Genomic DNA, 13,530 nt, shown 5'->3' on the forward strand with positions numbered 1-13,530 from the left:
TGGGCTGTGTGTCTGTTTCTGTCGGGGGCACCTGAGTCTGAGTCCCTGTGCACATCCAGGTCAGGGTCTGCGTGCGTCTGTCGTGCGGTCCGAGCGGGTCTGTGTGTTGGATGCTCTGTCTGTGTCTCCCCCTGTGTGTCTCTTCCTCTCTATCTACATCTCCCTCTCTCTGGGTCTCTGTCTTTCCCCGAGTGTCTGTGCGTTCGTCTGTGCCAGCCGTGCTCTCGAGTCTCTCAGTCGGGTCCTGGCGTCGGTGGGTGGGCGAGGGAAGGGTGGCGGAGGAAGGGCGATGGGGTTGGGCTGCTGAGGAGGGTCCCTGGCGGGCGCCGGTGGCTGGCGCTGGCTTTGAGCAAGGCGGGGTGGAGAGGCGGGAAGGCCTGGTGGCGGCCCTCGCTTGCCCTCGGGCGGAGGGTGGGGGACGGTGGGTGGGTGGGCGCGGAGAACACCGCGCGGGCCTCGCTCCCGGCGCCCCGACGCTCCCCTTTGCCATCTCGGGAGCCAGGCGGCGGTGGCGGCGGCGGCTGCCGGGACTGGAGAGTCCCCGTGCGGGAGAGTGCCTGGACTTTCGCGACAGGGGGGCGCTGCAGGCGCCCCCGTCCCCTGGGCCGGTTGGAAGGCAGGCAGGCGGGCAGGCAGGTGCAAGGCCCAGGGCAGGAGGGGGGGCGGGTGGGGAGTGAGGAGCGAAGAGCGGCAGGGCGCGGGTCGGGAGGCACAGAGCAGGCTCTTAGGGCGCCTAGTGGCAGCAGCTCACGTCTACGGCCATACCACCCTGAACGCGCCCGATCTCGTCTGATCTCGGAAGCTAAGCAGGGTCGGGCCTGGTTAGTACTTGGATGGGAGACCGCCTGGGAATACCGGGTGCTGTAGGCTTTTTTTCTTGGTCTTTTCTTGCCCCTTCGGCCTCCCTTGCCCTCCCTTTGCCGCCACAGCCCCACCCCCCCCGGCTTACCCAGCAAGGCTTCCTCCAAACACCCCCTGGCCCCCGGCCCCTCGCCACGCGCGCACCGCCCCGCGGGTCCCGGGCCCGCTGCGGGTGCCGGCTGCACGGGCAAACGGCCGCCAGCCGGCCCTTCCACCTGCAAGCCACCACGCCCACGCCCACTTGAACAAGGGCGGGCTGGGGGGCGGCGGGGGCGGGTGGGTCGGGGGGAGGCGGCGGGTTCGGAGGGAGGTAAAGGGGGAGGGCGGCGAGGACCGCGGCGGGCTTGGGGCGCGGTGGGGGTGGGGCCGGGGGTGGGGGAGGGGTGTGGGGGAGGGGGTGGGCGTAGGGGGCGGGGTGGGGGTGGGGGTGGGGGTCGGAGCGCGTATGGGACGGCACCCCGGCCCGGCAGGCAGGCGTGCCCTTCCGAGGTCCCGCGCCTCGGGCCCTCATCCACCGAGTCACTGGCCATTCCCCTGGGCCGCCCCGAGTGCCCAGGCACACCGGGCAACCGGCCCCATCTTCTGCCTGGGCACGCCTCCACCTTCTCCCCAGCAGCCCTGGGCTGCGCTTCCACCCGGGCGGGCATTCCCCCCCTCCCGGCGGATCACCGTCCCTTTGCCCCCGGGCCGGGGGTCCCCGCTCCGTGTGGGCATGATACAAGATGGCCGACCGCCCGGGCCCTCACCCGTTGGCACCCGGGACCACCCGTTGACACCCGAGTCCGTGCTCAGTCTCCCCGCAACGGCGAAGCGAAGAGCGAGGCTCGTTCGCTCATCGACACGGCGGGACGGCGGCGCGCGGCGCCCGACGAGCAAAAGCGGCCCCCCAAGTCAAGGACGAGAGCATAGGAGAATGGCCCGTACGCGCCCAGGGCCAAAGAGGGTCCCGGGCAGGAATGGGAGCAGAGCGGGTTTCCTGGAGACTGGGCTGCAAGTCCTCGGGCCCCGAGGAGCTCCTGGGCGCCCAAACCACGCCCAAGGACGACCACCCTCCCCGGGGCCAGCTTCCTCGCCAACACAGCCTCCTCCGTGTGTGTGTGTGTGTGTGTGTGTGTGTGTGTGTCTGTGTGTGTGTGTGTGTGGTGTGCTGTGGTGTGGTGTTCTGTGCTGTCCTGTGCTGTGCTGTGCTGTGCTGTGCTGTGTGCTGTGCGGTGTGTGTGGGCTGTGTGTCTGTTTCTGTCGGGGGCACCTGAGTCTGAGTCCCTGTGCACATCCAGGTCAGGGTCTGCGTGCGTCTGTCGTGCGGTCCGAGCGGGTCTGTGTGTTGGATGCTCTGTCTGTGTCTCCCCCTGTGTGTCTCTTCCTCTCTATCTACATCTCCCTCTCTCTGGGTCTCTGTCTTTCCCCGAGTGTCTGTGCGTTCGTCTGTGCCAGCCGTGCTCTCGAGTCTCTCAGTCGGGTCCTGGCGTCGGTGGGTGGGCGAGGGAAGGGTGGCGGAGGAAGGGCGATGGGGTTGGGCTGCTGAGGAGGGTCCCTGGCGGGCGCCGGTGGCTGGCGCTGGCTTTGAGCAAGGCGGGGTGGAGAGGCGGGAAGGCCTGGTGGCGGCCCTCGCTTGCCCTCGGGCGGAGGGTGGGGGACGGTGGGTGCGTGGGCTCGGAGAACACCGCGCGGGCCGCGCTCCCGGCGCCCCGACGCTCCCCTTTGCCATCTCGGGAGCCAGGCGGCGGTGGCGGCGGCGGCTGCCGGGACTGGAGAGTCCCCGTGCGGGAGAGTGCCTGGACTTTCGAGACAGGGGGGCGCTGCAGGCGCCCCCGTCCCCTGGGCCGGTTGGAAGGCAGGCAGGCGGGCAGGCAGGTGCAAGGCCCAGGGCAGGAGGGGGGGCGGGTGGGGAGTGAGGAGCGAAGAGCGGCAGGGCGCGGGTCGGGAGGCACAGAGCAGGCTCTTAGGGCGCCTAGTGGCAGCAGCTCACGTCTACGGCCATACCACCCTGAACGCGCCCGATCTCGTCTGATCTCGGAAGCTAAGCAGGGTCGGGCCTGGTTAGTACTTGGATGGGAGACCGCCTGGGAATACCGGGTGCTGTAGGCTTTTTTTCTTGGTCTTTTCTTGCCCCTTCGGCCTCCCTTCCCCTCCCTTTGCCGCCACAGCCCCCCCCCCCGCCTTACCCAGCAAAGCTTCCTCCAAACACCCCCTGGCCCCCGGCCCCTCGCCACGCGCGCACCGCCCCGCGGGTCCCGGGCCCGCTGCGGGTGCCGGCTGCACGGGCAAACGGCCGCCAGCCGGCCCTTCCACCTGCAAGCCACCACGCCCACGCCCACTTGAACAAGGGCGGGCTGGGGGGCGGCGGGGGCGGGTGGGTCGGGGGGAGGCGGCGGGTTCGGAGGGAGGTAAAGGGGGAGGGCGGCGAGGACCGCGGCGGGCTTGGGGCGCGGTTGGGGTGGGGCCGGGGGTGGGGGAGGGGTGTGGGGGAGAGGGTGGGCGTAGGGGGCGGGGTGGGGGTGGGGGTGGGGGTGGGAGCGCGTATGGGACGGCACCCCGGCCCGGCAGGCAGGCGTGCCCTTCCGAGGTCCCGCGCCTCGGGCCCTCATCCACCGAGTCACTGGCCATTCCCCTGGGCCGCCCCGAGTGCCCAGGCACACCGGGCAACCGGCCCCATCTTCTGCCTGGGCACGCCTCCACCTTCTCCCCAGCAGCCCTGGGCTGCGCTTCCACCCGGGCGGGCATTCCCCCCCTCCCCGCGGATCACCGTCCCTTTGCCCCCGGGCCGGGGGTCCCCGCTCCGTGTGGGCATGATACAAGATGGCCGACCGCCCGGGCCCTCACCCGTTGGCACCCGGGACCACCCGTTGACACCCGAGTCCGTGCTCAGTCTCCCCGCAACGGCGAAGCGAAGAGCGAGGCTCGTTCGCTCATCGACACGGCGGGACGGCGGCGCGCGGCGCCCGACGAGCAAAAGCGGCCCCCCAAGTCAAGGACGAGAGCATAGGAGAATGGCCCGTACGCGCCCAGGGCCACAGAGGGTCCCGGGCAGGAATGGGGTCAGAGCGGGTTTCCTGGAGACTGGGCTGCAAGTCCTCGGACCCCGAGGAGCTCCTGGGCGCCCAAACCACGCCCAAGGACGACCACCCTCCCCGGGGCCAGCTTCCTCGCCAACACAGCCTCCTCCGTGTGTGTGTGTGTGTGTGTGTGTGTGTGTGTGTGTGTGTGTGTGTGTGTGTGTGCTGTGGTGTGGTGTTCTGTGCTGTCCTGTGCTGTGCTGTGCTGTGCTGTGCTGTGTGCTGTGCGGTGTGTGTGGGCTGTGTGTCTGTTTCTGTCGGGGGCACCTGAGTCTGAGTCCCTGTGCACATCCAGGTCAGGGTCTGCGTGCGTCTGTCGTGCGGTCCGAGCGGGTCTGTGTGTTGGATGCTCTGTCTGTGTCTCCCCCTGTGTGTCTCTTCCTCTCTATCTACATCTCCCTCTCTCTGGGTCTCTGTCTTTCCCCGAGTGTCTGTGCGTTCGTCTGTGCCAGCCCTGCTCTCGAGTCTCTCAGTCGGGTCCTGGCGTCGGTGGGTGGGCGAGGGAAGGGTGGCGGAGGAAGGGCGATGGGGTTGGGCTGCTGAGGAGGGTCCCTGGCGGGCGCCGGTGGCTGGCGCTGGCTTTGAGCAAGGCGGGGTGGAGAGGCGGGAAGGCCTGGTGGCGGCCCTCGCTTGCCCTCGGGCGGAGGGTGGGGGACGGTGGGTGGGTGGGCGCGGAGAACACCGCGCGGGCCGCGCTCCCGGCGCCCCGACGCTCCCCTTTGCCATCTCGGGAGCCAGGCGGCGGTGGCGGCGGCGGCTGCCGGGACTGGAGAGTCCCCGTGCGGGAGAGTGCCTGGACTTTCGCGACAGGGGGGCGCTGCAGGCGCCCCCGTCCCCTGGGCCGGTTGGAAGGCAGGCAGGCGGGCAGGCAGGTGCAAGGCCCAGGGCAGGAGGGGGGGCGGGTGGGGAGTGAGGAGCGAAGAGCGGCAGGGCGCGGGTCGGGAGGCACAGAGCAGGCTCTTAGGGCGCCTAGTGGCAGCAGCTCACGTCTACGGCCATACCACCCTGAACGCGCCCGATCTCGTCTGATCTCGGAAGCTAAGCAGGGTCGGGCCTGGTTAGTACTTGGATGGGAGACCGCCTGGGAATACCGGGTGCTGTAGGCTTTTTTTCTTGGTCTTTTCTTGCCCCTTCGGCCTCCCTTCCCCTCCCTTTGCCGCCACAGCCCCCCCCCCCCGCCTTACCCAGCAAGGCTTCCTCCAAACACCCCCTGGCCCCCGGCCCCTCGCCACGCGCGCACCGCCCCGCGGGTCCCGGGCCCGCTGCGGGTGCCGGCTGCACGGGCAAACGGCCGCCAGCCGGCCCTTCCACCTGCAAGCCACCACGCCCACGCCCACTTGAACAAGGGCGGGCTGGGGGGCGGCGGGGGCGGGTGGGTCGGGGGGAGGCGGCGGGTTCGGAGGGAGGTAAAGGGGGAGGGCGGCGAGGACCGCGGCGGGCTTGGGGCGCGGTGGGAGTGGGGCCGGGTGTGGGGGAGGGGTGTGGGGGAGAGGGTGGGCGTAGGGGGCGGGGTGGGGTGGGGGGTGGGGATGGGGGAGGGGTGTGGGGGAGGGGGTGGGCGTAGGGGGCGCGGTGGGGGTGGGGCCGGGGGTGGGGGAGGGGTGTGGGGGAGGGGGTGGGCGTAGGGGGCGGGGTGGGGGTGGGGGTGGGGGTGGGAGCGCGTATGGGACGGCACCCCGGCCCGGCAGGCAGGCGTGCCCTTCCGAGGTCCCGCGCCTCGGGCCCTCATCCACCGAGTCACTGGCCATTCCCCTGGGCCGCCCCGAGTGCCCAGGCACACCGGGCAACCGGCCCCATCTTCTGCCTGGGCACGCCTCCACCTTCTCCCCAGCAGCCCTGGGCTGCGCTTCCACCCGGGCGGGCATTCCCCCCCTCCCGGCGGATCACCGTCCCTTTGCCCCCGGGCCGGGGGTCCCCGCTCCGTGTGGGCATGATACAAGATGGCCGACCGCCCGGGCCCTCACCCGTTGGCACCCGGGACCACCCGTTGACACCCGAGTCCGTGCTCAGTCTCCCCGCAACGGCGAAGCGAAGAGCGAGGCTCGTTCGCTCATCGACACGGCGGGACGGCGGCGCGCGGCGCCCGACGAGCAAAAGCGGCCCCCCAAGTCAAGGACGAGAGCATAGGAGAATGGCCCGTACGCGCCCAGGGCCACAGAGGGTCCCGGGCAGGAATGGGAGCAGAGCGGGTTTCCTGGAGACTGGGCTGCAAGTCCTCGGGCCCCGAGGAGCTCCTGGGCGCCCAAACCACGCCCAAGGACGACCACCCTCCCCGGGGCCAGCTTCCTCGCCAACACAGCCTCCTCCGTGTGTGTGTGTGTGTGTGTGTGTGTGTGTCTGTGTGTGTGTGTGTGTGTGTGGTGTGGTGTTCTGTGCTGTCCTGTGCTGTGCTGTGCTGTGCTGTGTGCTGTGCGGTGTGTGTGGGCTGTGTGTCTGTTTCTGTCGGGGGCACCTGAGTCTGAGTCCCTGTGCACATCCAGGTCAGGGTCTGCGTGCGTCTGTCGTGCGGTCCGAGCGGGTCTGTGTGTTGGATGCTCTGTCTGTGTCTCCCCCTGTGTGTCTCTTCCTCTCTATCTACATCTCCCTCTCTCTGGGTCTCTGTCTTTCCCCGAGTGTCTGTGCGTTCGTCTGTGCCAGCCGTGCTCTCGAGTCTCTCAGTCGGGTCCTGGCGTCGGTGGGTGGGCGAGGGAAGGGTGGCGGAGGAAGGGCGATGGGGTTGGGCTGCTGAGGAGGGTCCCTGGCGGGCGCCGGTGGCTGGCGCTGGCTTTGAGCAAGGCGGGGTGGAGAGGCGGGAAGGCCTGGTGGCGGCCCTCGCTTGCCCTCGGGCGGAGGGTGGGGGACGGTGGGTGGGTGGGCGCGGAGAACACCGCGCGGGCCGCGCTCCCGGCGCCCCGACGCTCCCCTTTGCCATCTCGGGAGCCAGGCGGCGGTGGCGGCGGCGGCTGCCGGGACTGGAGAGTCCCCGTGCGGGAGAGTGCCTGGACTTTCGCGACAGGGGGGCGCTGCAGGCGCCCCCGTCCCCTGGGCCGGTTGGAAGGCAGGCAGGCGGGCAGGCAGGTGCAAGGCCCAGGGCAGGAGGGGGGGCGGGTGGGGAGTGAGGAGCGAAGAGCGGCAGGGCGCGGGTCGGGAGGCACAGAGCAGGCTCTTAGGGCGCCTAGTGGCAGCAGCTCACGTCTACGGCCATACCACCCTGAACGCGCCCGATCTCGTCTGATCTCGGAAGCTAAGCAGGGTCGGGCCTGGTTAGTACTTGGATGGGAGACCGCCTGGGAATACCGGGTGCTGTAGGCTTTTTTTCTTGGTCTTTTCTTGCCCCTTCGGCCTCCCTTCCCCTCCCTTTGCCGCCACAGCCCCCCCCCCCCGCCTTACCCAGCAAGGCTTCCTCCAAACACGCCCTGGCCCCCGGCCCCTCGCCACGCGCGCACCGCCCCGCGGGTCCCGGGCCCGCTGCGGGTGCCGGCTGCACGGGCAAACGGCCGCCAGCCGGCCCTTCCACCTGCAAGCCACCACGCCCACGCCCACTTGAACAAGGGCGGGCTGGGGGGCGGCGGGGGCGGGTGGGTCGGGGGGAGGCGGCGGGTTCGGAGGGAGGTAAAGGGGGAGGGCGGCGAGGACCGCGGCGGGCTTGGGGCGCGGTGGGGGTGGGGCCGGGGGTGGGGGAGGGGTGTGGGGGAGGGGGTGGGCGTAGGGGGCGGGGTGGGGGTGGGGGTGGGGGTGGGAGCGCGTATGGGACGGCACCCAGGCCCGGCAGGCAGGCGTGCCCTTCCGAGGTCCCGCGCCTCGGGCCCTCATCCACCGAGTCACTGGCCATTCCCCTGGGCCGCCCCGAGTGCCCAGGCACACCGGGCAACCGGCCCCATCTTCTGCCTGGGCACGCCTCCACCTTCTCCCCAGCAGCCCTGGGCTGCGCTTCCACCCGGGCGGGCATTCCCCCCCTCCCGGCGGATCACCGTCCCTTTGCCCCCGGGCCGGGGGTCCCCGCTCCGTGTGGGCATGATACAAGATGGCCGACCGCCCGGGCCCTCACCCGTTGGCACCCGGGACCACCCGTTGACACCCGAGTCCGTGCTCAGTCTCCCCGCAACGGCGAAGCGAAGAGCGAGGCTCGTTCGCTCATCGACACGGCGGGACGGCGGCGCGCGGCGCCCGACGAGCAAAAGCGGCCCCCCAAGTCAAGGACGAGAGCATAGGAGAATGGCCCGTACGCGCCCAGGGCCACAGAGGGTCCCGGGCAGGAATGGGGTCAGAGCGGGTTTCCTGGAGACTGGGCTGCAAGTCCTCGGACCCCGAGGAGCTCCTGGGCGCCCAAACCACGCCCAAGGACGACCACCCTCCCCGGGGCCAGCTTCCTCGCCAACACAGCCTCCTCCGTGTGTGTGTGTGTGTGTGTGTGTGTGTGTGTGTGTGTGTGTGTGTGTGTGGTGTGCTGTGGTGTGGTGTTCTGTGCTGTCCTGTGCTGTGCTGTGCTGTGCTGTGCTGTGTGCTGTGCGGTGTGTGTGGGCTGTGTGTCTGTTTCTGTCGGGGGCACCTGAGTCTGAGTCCCTGTGCACATCCAGGTCAGGGTCTGCGTGCGTCTGTCGTGCGGTCCGAGCGGGTCTGTGTGTTGGATGCTCTGTCTGTGTCTCCCCCTGTGTGTCTCTTCCTCTCTATCTACATCTCCCTCTCTCTGGGTCTCTGTCTTTCCCCGAGTGTCTGTGCGTTCGTCTGTGCCAGCCGTGCTCTCGAGTCTCTCAGTCGGGTCCTGACGTCGGTGGGTGGGCGAGGGAAGGGTGGCGGAGGAAGGGCGATGGGGTTGGGCTGCTGAGGAGGGTCCCTGGCGGGCGCCGGTGGCTGGCGCTGGCTTTGAGCAAGGCGGGGTGGAGAGGCGGGAAGGCCTGGTGGCGGCCCTCGCTTGCCCTCGGGCGGAGGGTGGGGGACGGTGGGTGGGTGGGCGCGGAGAACACCGCGCGGGCCGCGCTCCCGGCGCCCCGACGCTCCCTTTGCCATCTCGGGAGCCAGGCGGCGGTGGCGGCGGCGGCTGCCGGGACTGGAGAGTCCCCGTGCGGGAGAGTGCCTGGACTTTCGCGACAGGGGGGCGCTGCAGGCGCCCCCGTCCCCTGGGCCGGTTGGAAGGCAGGCAGGCGGGCAGGCAGGTGCAAGGCCCAGGGCAGGAGGGGGGGCGGGTGGGGAGTGAGGAGCGAAGAGCGGCAGGGCGCGGGTCGGGAGGCACAGAGCAGGCTCTTAGGGCGCCTAGTGGCAGCAGCTCACGTCTACGGCCATACCACCCTGAACGCGCCCGATCTCGTCTGATCTCGGAAGCTAAGCAGGGTCGGGCCTGGTTAGTACTTGGATGGGAGACCGCCTGGAATACCGGGTGCTGTAGGCTTTTTTTCTTGGTCTTTTCTTGCCCCTTCGGCCTCCCTTCCCCTCCCTTTGCCGCCACAGCCCCCCCCCCCGCCTTACCCAGCAAGGCTTCCTCCAAACACCCCCTGGCCCCCGGCCCCTCGCCACGCGCGCACCGCCCCGCGGGTCCCGGGCCCGCTGCGGGTGCCGGCTGCACGGGCAAACGGCCGCCAGCCGGCCCTTCCACCTGCAAGCCACCACGCCCACGCCCACTTGAACAAGGGCGGGCTGGGGGGCGGCGGGGGCGGGTGGGTCGGGGGGAGGCGGCGGGTTCGGAGGGAGGTAAAGGGGGAGGGCGGCGAGGACCGCGGCGGGCTTGGGGCGCGGTGGGAGTGGGGCCGGGTGTGGGGGAGGGGTGTGGGGGAGAGGGTGGGCGTAGGGGGCGGGGTGGGGGTGGGGGTGGGGATGGGGGAGGGGTGTGGGGGAGGGGGTGGGCGTAGGGGGCGCGGTGGGGGTGGGGCCGGGGGTGGGGGAGGGGTGTGGGGGAGGGGGTGGGCGTAGGGGGCGGGGTGGGGGTGGGGGTGGGGGTGGGAGCGCGTATGGGACGGCACCCCGGCCCGGCAGGCAGGCGTGCCCTTCCGAGGTCCCGCGCCTCGGGCCCTCATCCACCGAGTCACTGGCCATTCCCCTGGGCCGCCCCGAGTGCCCAGGCACACCGGGCAACCGGCCCCATCTTCTGCCTGGGCACGCCTCCACCTTCTCCCCAGCAGCCCTGGGCTGCGCTTCCACCCGGGCGGGCATTCCCCCCCTCCCGGCGGATCACCGTCCCTTTGCCCCCGGGCCGGGGGTCCCCGCTCCGTGTGGGCATGATACAAGATGGCCGACCGCCCGGGCCCTCACCCGTTGGCACCCGGGACCACCCGTTGACACCCGAGTCCGTGCTCAGTCTCCCCGCAACGGCGAAGCGAAGAGCGAGGCTCGTTCGCTCATCGACACGGCGGGACGGCGGCGCGCGGCGCCCGACGAGCAAAAGCGGCCCCCCAAGTCAAGGACGAGAGCATAGGAGAATGGCCCGTACGCGCCCAGGGCCACAGAGGGTCCCGGGCAGGAATGGGAGCAGAGCGGGTTTCCTGGAGACTGGGCTGCAAGTCCTCGGGCCCCGAGGAGCTCCTGGGCGCCCAAACCACGCCCAAGGACGACCACCCTCCCCGGGGCCAGCTTCCTCGCCAACACAGCCTCCTCCGTGTGTGTGTGTGTGTGTGTGTGTGTGTGTCTGTGTGTGTGTGTGTGTGTGTGGTGTGGTGTTCTGTGCTGTCCTGTGCTGTGCTGTGCTGTGCTGTGTGCTGTGCGGTGTGTGTGGGCTGTGTGTCTGTTTCTGTCGGGGGCACCTGAGTCTGAGTCCCTGTGCACATCCAGGTCAGGGTCTGCGTGCGTCTGTCGTGCGGTCCGAGCGGGTCTGTGTGTTGGATGCTCTGTCTGTGTCTCCCCCTGTGTGTCTCTTCCTCTCTATCTACATCTCCCTCTCTCTGGGTCTCTGTCTTTCCCCGAGTGTCTGTGCGTTCGTCTGTGCCAGCCGTGCTCTCGAGTCTCTCAGTCGGGTCCTGGCGTCGGTGGGTGGGCGAGGGAAGGGTGGCGGAGGAAGGGCGATGGGGTTGGGCTGCTGAGGAGGGTCCCTGGCGGGCGCCGGTGGCTGGCGCTGGCTTTGAGCAAGGCGGGGTGGAGAGGCGGGAAGGCCTGGTGGCGGCCCTCGCTTGCCCTCGGGCGGAGGGTGGGGGACGGTGGGTGGGTGGGCGCGGAGAACACCGCGCGGGCCGCGCTCCCGGCGCCCCGACGCTCCCCTTTGCCATCTCGGGAGCCAGGCGGCGGTGGCGGCGGCGGCTGCCGGGACTGGAGAGTCCCCGTGCGGGAGAGTGCCTGGACTTTCGCGACAGGGGGGCGCTGCAGGCGCCCCCGTCCCCTGGGCCGGTTGGAAGGCAGGCAGGCGGGCAGGCAGGTGCAAGGCCCAGGGCAGGAGGGGGGGCGGGTGGGGAGTGAGGAGCGAAGAGCGGCAGGGCGCGGGTCGGGAGGCACAGAGCAGGCTCTTAGGGCGCCTAGTGGCAGCAGCTCACGTCTACGGCCATACCACCCTGAACGCGCCCGATCTCGTCTGATCTCGGAAGCTAAGCAGGGTCGGGCCTGGTTAGTACTTGGATGGGAGACCGCCTGGGAATACCGGGTGCTGTAGGCTTTTTTTCTTGGTCTTTTCTTGCCCCTTCGGCCTCCCTTCCCCTCCCTTTGCCGCCACAGCCCCCCCCCCCCGCCTTACCCAGCAAGGCTTCCTCCAAACACGCCCTGGCCCCCGGCCCCTCGCCACGCGCGCACCGCCCCGCGGGTCCCGGGCCCGCTGCGGGTGCCGGCTGCACGGGCAAACGGCCGCCAGCCGGCCCTTCCACCTGCAAGCCACCACGCCCACGCCCACTTGAACAAGGGCGGGCTGGGGGGCGGCGGGGGCGGGTGGGTCGGGGGGAGGCGGCGGGTTCGGAGGGAGGTAAAGGGGGAGGGCGGCGAGGACCGCGGCGGGCTTGGGGCGCGGTGGGGGTGGGGCCGGGGGTGGGGGAGGGGTGTGGGGGAGGGGGTGGGCGTAGGGGGCGGGGTGGGGGTGGGGGTGGGGGTGGGAGCGCGTATGGGACGGCACCCAGGCCCGGCAGGCAGGCGTGCCCTTCCGAGGTCCCGCGCCTCGGGCCCTCATCCACCGAGTCACTGGCCATTCCCCTGGGCCGCCCCGAGTGCCCAGGCACACCGGGCAACCGGCCCCATCTTCTGCCTGGGCACGCCTCCACCTTCTCCCCAGCAGCCCTGGGCTGCGCTTCCACCCGGGCGGGCATTCCCCCCCTCCCGGCGGATCACCGTCCCTTTGCCCCCGGGCCGGGGGTCCCCGCTCCGTGTGGGCATGATACAAGATGGCCGACCGCCCGGGCCCTCACCCGTTGGCACCCGGGACCACCCGTTGACACCCGAGTCCGTGCTCAGTCTCCCCGCAACGGCGAAGCGAAGAGCGAGGCTCGTTCGCTCATCGACACGGCGGGACGGCGGCGCGCGGCGCCCGACGAGCAAAAGCGGCCCCCCAAGTCAAGGACGAGAGCATAGGAGAATGGCCCGTACGCGCCCAGGGCCACAGAGGGTCCCGGGCAGGAATGGGGTCAGAGCGGGTTTCCTGGAGACTGGGCTGCAAGTCCTCGGACCCCGAGGAGCTCCTGGGCGCCCAAACCACGCCCAAGGACGACCACCCTCCCCGGGGCCAGCTTCCTCGCCAACACAGCCTCCTCCGTGTGTGTGTGTGTGTGTGTGTGTGTGTGTGTGTGTGTGTGTGTGTGTGTGGTGTGCTGTGGTGTGGTGTTCTGTGCTGTCCTGTGCTGTGCTGTGCTGTGCTGTGCTGTGTGCTGTGCGGTGTGTGTGGGCTGTGTGTCTGTTTCTGTCGGGGGCACCTGAGTCTGAGTCCCTGTGCACATCCAGGTCAGGGTCTGCGTGCGTCTGTCGTGCGGTCCGAGCGGGTCTGTGTGTTGGATGCTCTGTCTGTGTCTCCCCCTGTGTGTCTCTTCCTCTCTATCTACATCTCCCTCTCTCTGGGTCTCTGTCTTTCCCCGAGTGTCTGTGCGTTCGTCTGTGCCAGCCGTGCTCTCGAGTCTCTCAGTCGGGTCCTGACGTCGGTGGGTGGGCGAGGGAAGGGTGGCGGAGGAAGGGCGATGGGGTTGGGCTGCTGAGGAGGGTCCCTGGCGGGCGCCGGTGGCTGGCGCTGGCTTTGAGCAAGGCGGGGTGGAGAGGCGGGAAGGCCTGGTGGCGGCCCTCGCTTGCCCTCGGGCGGAGGGTGGGGGACGGTGGGTGGGTGGGCGCGGAGAACACCGCGCGGGCCGCGCTCCCGGCGCCCCGACGCTCCCCTTTGCCATCTCGGGAGCCAGGCGGCGGTGGCGGCGGCGGCTGCCGGGACTGGAGAGTCCCCGTGCGGGAGAGTGCCTGGACTTTCGCGACAGGGGGGCGCTGCAGGCGCCCCCGTCCCCTGGGCCGGTTGGAAGGCAGGCAGGCGGGCAGGCAGGTGCAAGGCCCAGGGCAGGAGGGGGGGCGGGTGGGGAGTGAGGAGCGAAGAGCGGCAGGGCGCGGGTCGGGAGGCACAGAGCAGGCTCTTAGGGCGCCTAGTGGCAGCAGCTCACGTCTACGGCCATACCACCCTGAACGCGCCCGATCTCGTCTGATCTCGGAAGCTAAGCAGGGTCGGGCCTGGTTAGTACTTGGATGGGAGACCGCCTGGGAATACCGG

General features: G+C 70.7%; 6 non-coding genes and 1 pseudogene across 6 annotated transcripts; all 7 read left to right on the forward strand.

Moving 5' to 3' along the window:
* Positions 1-751: 751 nt before the first annotated feature.
* Positions 752-870, forward strand: LOC148161417 (5S ribosomal RNA). The gene has a single exon (XR_015767609.1). It is a non-coding gene; the product is annotated as a 5S ribosomal RNA (ribosomal RNA).
* A 1,960-nt stretch (positions 871-2,830) lies between these two features.
* Positions 2,831-2,949, forward strand: LOC148161418 (5S ribosomal RNA). The gene has a single exon (XR_015767610.1). It is a non-coding gene; the product is annotated as a 5S ribosomal RNA (ribosomal RNA).
* A 1,955-nt stretch (positions 2,950-4,904) lies between these two features.
* On the forward strand, positions 4,905-5,023 carry LOC148161419 (5S ribosomal RNA). The gene has a single exon (XR_015767611.1). It is a non-coding gene; the product is annotated as a 5S ribosomal RNA (ribosomal RNA).
* Positions 5,024-7,089: 2,066 nt separating this feature from the next.
* Positions 7,090-7,208, forward strand: LOC148161420 (5S ribosomal RNA). Its single transcript, XR_015767612.1, has one exon. It is a non-coding gene; the product is annotated as a 5S ribosomal RNA (ribosomal RNA).
* A 1,956-nt stretch (positions 7,209-9,164) lies between these two features.
* LOC148161421 (5S ribosomal RNA) lies at positions 9,165-9,282 on the forward strand. The gene has a single exon (XR_015767621.1). It is a non-coding gene; the product is annotated as a 5S ribosomal RNA (ribosomal RNA).
* A 2,065-nt stretch (positions 9,283-11,347) lies between these two features.
* LOC148161422 (5S ribosomal RNA) lies at positions 11,348-11,466 on the forward strand. Its single transcript, XR_015767613.1, has one exon. It is a non-coding gene; the product is annotated as a 5S ribosomal RNA (ribosomal RNA).
* A 1,957-nt stretch (positions 11,467-13,423) lies between these two features.
* On the forward strand, positions 13,424-13,530 carry LOC148161423 (5S ribosomal RNA; annotated as a pseudogene; the record flags this gene model as incomplete).

The sequence above is a fragment of the Eumetopias jubatus genome, unplaced genomic scaffold (genome assembly GCF_037043125.1).
Source record: "Eumetopias jubatus isolate StellerSeaLion01/CBP00866 unplaced genomic scaffold, mEumJub1_p1.0 scaffold_187, whole genome shotgun sequence".
NCBI classification, from domain to species: domain Eukaryota; kingdom Metazoa; phylum Chordata; class Mammalia; order Carnivora; family Otariidae; genus Eumetopias; species Eumetopias jubatus.